The sequence below is a fragment of the Cryptotermes secundus genome, unplaced genomic scaffold (assembly GCF_002891405.2).
Source record: "Cryptotermes secundus unplaced genomic scaffold, Csec_1.0 scaffold2171, whole genome shotgun sequence".
In the NCBI taxonomy this organism is placed as follows: Eukaryota; Metazoa; Arthropoda; class Insecta; order Blattodea; family Kalotermitidae; genus Cryptotermes; species Cryptotermes secundus.
The window spans coordinates 29,684-38,825 of record NW_019742561.1 but is presented as its reverse complement, the minus strand read 5'-3'; positions in this window follow the sequence as shown (position 1 = coordinate 38,825).

The following is a 9,142-nucleotide window of genomic DNA, read 5'->3' as shown; positions in this document are numbered from 1 at the left end:
TGAAGACGTATGGGGGAGTGGAATTATACAGCTCCCCCATTCCTTACGTTGGCACTAGATGGACGTTGAGTGGTCAGCTTCACGCGCAGGACATTTTACTCCCGGAGAAACAGCCTTCTGTACCCACCGGCTTGGCCCCAGAAAGTCTCGACACTGTGGAGTAGAAGAAAAGTTCTTGCCCTGCCGGAAATCGAACCCCGGCAGTCCAGTTCATAGGCAGTCACTATGCTGACTGAGCTGCCCAGCTCTGAATTGTTATGTAAGAAGGAGTAACAGAATGCACGCCCAGATGAGACAACAAAGATATAAAGTCCGAGTAAACCGTAAAGGAAAAGTTGTGCCTTAACATAATTAAGCAGGAAACTTAAAGGGCGTATGGGGAAACTGAGGTATATCCCTATGTAGTTTTAACTTCGGAAGTAGAAAGAAGTGGGTGTTCGGCATTACGCCCCGGCCGTTTCACCCCCGAGAAGGAAATGTACCTATACCCATTGTATAGGAGACTGGTTGGGCCTCAGAGCAGGACTGGGCGCTGTGGAAATGGAAATGGAACTCCGAATTCGCTTTACTCAGCCTGGAGAATAGCTACAATACCGACTGAGGTATTGAGGCTGNAGACGGCATTCTTCAAGGTAACTTTTTGGCCAGCTTAGCGACTGTGAGATGCTGCAGGAATCAGGACTTGATCCCTGAGAATGGGCGAGGAATGGCGGATGTTTTCCAGACAATGCGTAATGATGGCAGGGAATTAGATGCGGTTTCCTGCCAGAACTGCCCTCTGCCCGTTATGAAATCTCTTAAGTCAACTTGGAGGGGCGTTCCGTAGGTCATTCCGCGGAAAGAAGGGAATTCATTACTGGGTGAAGGAAGGGATTCCTCTGCTGACAGGCCCTTCATCTGCCTAGCCACTACCTGACTCCTCCCTCGCTGCAGCAAGCGATCTGCGTCATGACAGGGAGTTCCGTCAGCTAATCATGATACGGCGATGGGCTGTCTCATTGTTACCACTGCGAGTGTAGATTACATATCAACGCTGCATCAACTGAACAGGTTATTTAGTAGCAACTGAGGGCAGATTACATTCCAGCACTGTATCAACTGCATAGGTTATTTAGTAGCAACTGAGGGTACATTAGATACCAACGCTGTATCAGCTGTACGGGCTATTTAGTAGCAACTGAGATGAAAACAAATGTACCAAACAAAGGAGCTCGTAAAGATGGGCTAATGGGACGTCTTACTGTTATCACTGCGAGGGCAGATCATATACCGACGCTGTATCGACTGCACAGGTTACTTGGTATTGCGATGAAGGCACGAGTAGGAACGGTGAACAGACTCAGGCCGGAATGAAACGGCCGCGGACGTTTACTACTTCACGACAAAAAGGCAAAAGTTGTCCCTGCGTTTAATCAATTAAGCAGGACGACATGAAGACGTGTAAGGAAGTGGAGAAATAGCTCCAACATTCTCGGTTTCGGCACTAGATGGAAGTGAGTGGTCAGCTTGACGCTCCGGCCGCTTTACAATTGAGTAAAAAGCCCCAGATGTCCACTGGATAGGACCCAGAGCCGGCCTGAACGCTGTGGAGGAAAGAAAACATTTCCCCTGCCGGACGTCGAACCAACAGCCCGACGCTATTCCGACTCCCACTTCATGGAACAGGAGCATAAAGTCCCTGAGATTAATCAATCATGACGCCATGAGGACGTATGGGGGAATGGAGGTAGAATCGCGAGACGTTAACCTAGAGGATTAATGCAGTTGCGATGGCTCAGTCGGTACATAGACGGGCTGCGGGTTGGACGACCGGTAAATTTAGGTTCTATTCCCGGGAGACGCAGATATTCTCTCACGGCGTCCAGACTGGCTCTGGGACCCACCCAGTCTCCTATCCAATGAAACTGAAGGATGTTTCCCTGGGGTAAAGCAGCCGGGGCGTGAAGGTGACGACTGACCAACTAGTGTATAAGTTAAGAACAGTGGAGCCACACCTCCACTCCCCAGTACCACTCATGACGTGATTCTTAATTAAACGAGCACAGCAACAACTTTGCCTTGCCCTGTTTTATTACTCCTACCTACCTACCTACCTACCCACCTACCACTCGGCGCTCCAGCCCTGGTGAGCCTTGGCCTCCTCTACAACCAGTCTCCACAACCAATGCGTGCTGCCATAGGAATGGACCCACGGATGATGACCCGAGGCTGGCTGTTAGGTTTCTGAACAAAATTCTTTTTTACAGATGAGGTTGTTAGCCTCATGCCCAACCCTAACCTGGAGGACCAGGGTATCTTAGTCTGGACTCTACCCTTTGACCCTTCCGGCACGGGTGACCCTAACGGTAGTTAAACTACCGCCGGCATAGCTCTCCAGATCACAGAGTCACGTAAGCCCCACCACCACGACACGAGGGAGACACCGTTCGGGGATATTNCCCCCCCCCCCCCCAAACGTTCAGCCTTAACAGCTTATATATATTATGATGCAAAATACAGTTATCTAAATTCAAGGAACAGCGTCCGTTATTTTGGTGCTCCCTGTAGATGCAGTTGATCTGAGTTGCCGAGTGCACTGTACGGATGCTGACTGGATGGACAACACACTGGCCGAGACTGATGACGAGCCGATCTGGAGGTGTGGCAAGGTCATTTGCGGAGAAGAAATATGGCCAGAGAGAGTGTGTGTGTGTGTGTGTGTGTGTGTGTGGAGCAAGAAGTGGGGACGGAGCACAGAGGGGCTGAACCCCAACACCGCTGGATCGTCTAGAATCCAACCCAGTTTGGTCTGCAAAAGGCCAAGTGAGGTAAATGTAAAGCCTATCCCTGTAACAGGCCGTGGAGGCCCACAGGGTTCTGAGACGTCGAGGCTCCCATATTTTCTCTAGACAATCGGCTTACAGATGGCGGTGAAGTTGTCAGCCTTACACGCCGGCCGCCCTTTAGCCCCCAGGAATATTTTTGGTACTCATTTCTGTCAGATATTTAGTCGACATAGGATTAGGACAATTGAAAAAATCCAGTCCCCTCATCGTGAATCGAACCCGCGACCTCAGGCTAAAAGACAGTCTCAAATTTTCGACATCGAATTGAAAGAAAATTTTCTGTGACATGGGTCCGGCCGTATGTCGCCGGCATCCCATACCTAGGACCCGGGTTTGATCCCACAAGATGTGGCTTCTGTAGACAAAGTGGTCCTGAGGCAGGTATGCTTGGAGTACTTCAGTTTCTCCTGGCAATTCACATTCCAGCGCTTTATGTGACCGATAATGGCTTAAGTTAACAAAGTACGAAATTTGGTCTACATTTATTTTATAGCGGCGTATTTATACTTGAAAATTGTTGTAGAAGTATATTTATATTTATAAATATTCATCGAACAATATAAACATTTCAGAAGAAATTGGTGCTGAGGATGCTCTAAAGATTTTTTATGAGACTACTGGAAGCCTGGACCGCCTCTGTGTCCTAGTGGCCGGAGTTCCTGGCTACAGATTCAGAGGTCCTGAGTTCAATTCTCGGCGCTATAAGATTTTCTGAGAAGTAATTGGTTTGGAACGGGGTCCACTCAGCCTCGTGAGGATAACTGAGGAGCTACTGCAGGGAAATAGCGGCTCCGTTCTAGAAAACCGAGATTAACTGCAGTGGGGATCCGTTGCGCTGACCACGCACCACCTTCTAACCGCTAAAGTTCGCACTAACTTTGCCGACAAGTGGCGGTCGCTCAGTCGGTATAGTTCGCTTGGGGACTAAAGCGACAGAGTTTTTTATACTGTCGCGCAGTACTACACAATTCTTTCAGCGGACCAGAACATCATTTCACCACAGACCGGTGCCTCTTGATCCGCCGCGGAAACTAGAGTCCATTCCCGTTCTGTGACATCCAGTTAACTATACCACGGACCGGTCCCGTCTAACTATAATATCCGTGATCTAGACTCTCGACCTCGGTGCGTTATCTATCGGTCTCATGGACCACTGACTGTTTTCAGAGCGTTCCAAACGGACCATGCGACAGATTGTTATGTAACAGTGTTCACAATCCAGTAATCACACGAGATGTTAGTAACTGGTGTCACAGGAACGGAATTCATACATTCATCAACGGCTAAACCATCCTTTGTTGGGCCCCGGCCTCTTCTTCAGTTTCCGAATCGTTTTTATATAGACGATAGGACTCCTTGGACGTGGGATCAGCCCGTCGCAAGGCCGCTACCTACACAGGACAATACAAACACGGAATAAACGCACACAAGAGCCCTCCACTGGCCCCTATCCTGAACCAGATCAATCCAGTCGATGCAACCCCTTCCTATCCCTTTAAAATCCACAATAAAAGTAAAGCTGTCCCTGCGCCTAACTAATTAAACACTACGCCACGGCGGCGTATGGGGGAGTGGATGTACAGATCCACATTTTCTTGACCTCGGCACTAGTTGGAGGTGAGTGGTCAGCTTCGCGCTCCGGACACTTTACACATCGGATAGGAGGTCGGGTGGACACCAAAGCCGGTGTGGAGGATGTGGGGAGGAGAATAATTCTGGACCCTACCAGGAATCGAACTCCAACCCCTCGTTCGTCCACCCCGTAGGCACCAGTCACTATACTGACTGAGCTATCCCGGCAAGGTAACGCTGGGTAATATGTTCAAAATGCTTAGAGCAGCTGTAACAGGTCAGATNATTCTGGACCCTACCAGGAATCGAACTCCAACCCCTCGTTCGTCCAGCCCTAGGCACCAGTCGCTATACTGACTGAGCTAGCCCGGCAAGGTGACGCTGGGTAATATGTTCAAAATGCTTAGAGCAGCTTTAACAGGTCAGACGGAGCTAAATTCCGACAGAAAAGGAAAGTCAGAGGCATGAACCTGGACCTATTGCATTTGCGTTTCTACAACAAGAGCAGGAAGCTGCGCTTCAGTACCTCCAATGCAGCCCTGACTCCTGGAAAGAGCGCCACATACATCTCCGCCCTCCCCCACTGAACATTAGCGGGATGTCCGGAAGACGGTCTAGATTAGATTAAGCTTCTGGAACTTCCTCTAGCTCACTGGGCACCGTGAAGTCCTGCTGACTCACCGTACGAAACGCTAACAGAACCATTCCACCCTTTTAGATGAGCCGATAAACATTCACTAAGCACAGTAAAGTGCTTACATAAGCACCACGGCACTCAACGGAGGTACAGCTCCTAGCATCTTAACCTAACCTTTAGATGCAGATGTGTGGTCAGTTTCACGCTCCAGCCGTTTCAGTCCCGGGGTAAAGATCTGTGGAACCCAGTGGCCGGATTTTTCGAATGGCCTAATCCATCCAGCCGCACTATGGCCCTGGAGCTGACTCAGCCTCTAACAGAAATGAGTACCAGGAATCTTCCTGGGGGTAAAGGGCAACTGGAGCGTAAGTCTGACCTCACGGCCATCCGTAAGCCGACTGTCTAGAAAATGTGGGAGCCTCGACGTCTCACAAACCCTATGGGCCTCCACGGCATGCTACAGGGACAGCCTGCTGGTAGCGTGATCATTGAAGGAATTCAGAAAGACATGGAGGAAGGGGGTCGTAAGCCAATTATACCGGAATTTACTTGGAGGGACTGAGGAATACCACAAGAATTGCCAGTGAGGAAAGTCGGTTATCCGGCCGAGATTCGAACCAGAAGCTTCCAGTAAACTTAACGGTAAGAAGAAATATAAAGTAAAGGTAAATCTGAAATTGTCTCTGTGCTTAATTAACTAAGCATCACGCAATGAAGATGTATGGGGGAGTGGAGATATAACTCCACAATACTTAACTTCGGCCGGTCAGTTTAACCTCCGGGAAAATTTTCCAGGTGCCCACTTGATAGGCTACTGATTCGGTTTCGACGCTGTGTAGAGAAGCTTGTATCCTCTGCCGTGAATCGAACCACGGAAGTCCAGCTCACAACCTGTTACTATACCACCTGAGCTATCCTGGCCTTGAAGATCTATAGTAAATGTCGCCTGTCGCCGCAGATCGGACTAGCTATATTTCTTCTTCTCCTTCAGGGGTCCGCACCAATCGCAGTTCACAACCCCCCCCCCTCCAAATGGGTTTAGAACGAAGGACACAGATATACGGAGAATTGTGCAGCTGTGTGAGACACAGAATGAGCATCGCAATATTTCTGGGCGGGACGAGCCCCGCTAATTGCATTATCAGCCCTCCAAACGCCGCCGGACCCGTCGTCAGGCGACAACTGGAAAGCAGTTGAGGCCCAGAGCTGCGGACGGAGTGTACCGGCCGTGACGCAGAGCACCCACCCAAGCGTACGGAGCAATCTGGACACAGCCCGAACCAAAGCAAGCGGCAGGCAGAACTGCTTTCTTCGCAGGAATATATCACCTCCATCTTCAGAATCAAAGAATATGCCAAGCCAAAGAAACCCGAATAAACTGCTGACGTCTTAGGCATCTTTTCATATGAATCCCTTACCAATGCCCATACATACTCAGCCTCTAACAGAAATGAGTACCAGGAATCTTCCTTGGGGTAGAGGGAGGCCGGAGCGTAAGTCTGACCTCACTGCCATCTGTGAGTCGACCGTTCAGAAAATGTGGGAGCCCACGCCTCACAACCATATCCACGCACTGTTACAGGTATAACTTCGCGTGTAAGGCCGATATCCTCAACGCCATCTGCGAGCCGACTTTCTAGAAAACGTGGGAGCCTCGACGTCTCATAATACCATGGGCCTCCACGTCCTGTTACAGGGATAGCTTTACAAACTTTTTACTGTCATCCTCCAGTGAACGTTTATATACATATAACATCACATGCCTCTATATTTTTATACCTTAACTTGGGGTTCGAATTCCTCTCAGGGATACGATCTTCATTTCCCTCCGAAACGTCGCTTGACTACGCGGCGTTATATTCCAGAAAATATAATCCCTGATGTATAAATGAGTCTGGAAAAATGTGAGGATTACGAGGAAAATTGTGTTGCTTGTTCATCTGTCGTAGAGTTAATAAACATAATAACTAACGTTCATGGAGCTGAGCCCTTTTTGAGAACCCGCCAGTTATGCAGCTATTCAAGAACTTCCCAACATTTTACGGAACCCGAAGGTTCATTACCGTGTTCACAACAGGTCGACACTGGTCCCTATCGTCAGCCAGATCAATCCAGCCAATACCACCCCATCCTAACTCTCTAAGATCCATTTTAATATTATCCACCCACCTACGTCTTGGTCTTCCTAGTTGTCTCTTCTGGCTTTCCCACCAAAAAGTACAAAATAAATTGTCCTTACATTTTATTTTCCTTCATATCATCTCGGATATGACGCCGTGTAGTCCGGTATAAGATTTCTGTCGGACTACAGAGACTATACCCTAAACTAAAATGGGATTCTAAATTACTGTTGGGATTTCCGTGCCACGAAAGCCGCGCATGTTCAAGCTGTTTAGCCTTCTACAGAAATCATTCCAAAATTAATAAAATATTTTGAGTTACACTTTCATATTCAGTAAGCAATTTTATTTCATCATTTCCGGTTTGAAAATTATAGGCCACGGAAACCCCGACAATAATGTAGAATTATCCTATATTATGGTTTCAATGTTCGCTATATTCCTCTGTCACCTGACCCGAGAGCAGTCCGCCAATCGTGGGAGGTTACGAAGCGTACCAGTGCGCCACTGAATACCAGAATATAAAGCCGTTTTAATTTATGCTGCGGTTTAAAGATCGCTTATCAAATACCAAAGTCTTAGCATCTGAAAGCGTCTTTCTGTAAAAGGAACGGGTCTGTACAGCGTGGAATTGATCCATTGGCTTGGAGCACAGCCCTTAACAACAAGCGCGAGGGAGCTTCATAGCGATTCCCCAAAGACAAAGCAGAAAGTGCAAGAGGGTGGGTTTTATATGTAGAAGCTAACAGAACAATCGATCACAAGGCCCGGGGGTTGGATGTCTGTTCTTCATCAACAAGGTGGTGAAAGTATCCCAAATTAAATTATCACCCAGTCAGTTTAGGTTTTCTTCCTCCCCATGGTTTTTCGAGTTACTCTGGTGTAACACAACATAGAGGTAGTCACAAGCGCACACGTCGATAAAGCGGAATGCCTGGTTCAGGGGCAAAGCGACATCACACTCATCCCATCTCAAGAGGAGATATTTCCGCGCCTTAAGAGGGTAAAGTTGTATAAAATCTTAATTAATTGAGCATGAAGCCATGGAAATTTATCTTTGACCTCGGCATTAGATCGAGATGAATGGGTAGCTTCACGCGCCGGCCGCTCTACTCCGGGGACACATTTGAGAGGAGGCTGTGTGAGCCTCAGAGCCGGTCTGGACGCTGGGGAGAACAGAATAATCTCTTCTCACTTCCGGTGACTTCTGTTTCGAAACTATACTGTGCAACTATCGAAGCAGATAAACACTGGCGTGCGTACCTCGCAGAGAATACCTACATTCGCCCACACATGGCATCCAAATGTCACTCACTATCGTGGCATCTGCAAAAATTCCACTCATCACAGCATCTCTGACGGTGTGTCACACCTTGATCAACAAATCCCGTGGCCTGTAGTCCGCAAGCGAACTATAACGACTCGACCGCCGTTTGTCGGCGAAGTTAGTGCCAACTTTTGCGGATAGAGGGTGTCGCGTGGTCAGCGCAACGAATCCCGCCTGCCGTTAATATCGAATTTCTGACCGGAGCAGCTATTTCCTTGAAACAACTCCTCAATTATCCTCACGAGGCTGACTGGCCTTCGTTCCAGACCCAATAATTCTCAGAAAATCTGGTAGCGCCGGGAATCGAATCCGGGACCTCCAGATCTGTAGCCAGGAACTCTTAACCACTAGACCACAGAGGCTATCAATTTACCTTATATACAAAATGTTCTGCTTGCTACCTTTTTCACGGTGGAGTCGGGATAACTCAGTCAGTATGGCGACGGGATACGGGCTGGATGATCGTGATTCGATTTCCGACTGGGGCAAGGATTTTCTTTTCTCCACAGTATCCAAAACGGCTCTGGGGCCCACCCAGAGTCATATACAAAGGGTATCAGAGCTTCTTTCTCCGGGGATAGAGCGGCCGGTGCGTGAAACTGGCCAACAATGGTGGACTTATACCTCCATTCCCACATGTCTTCATAGCATAGTGATTAAT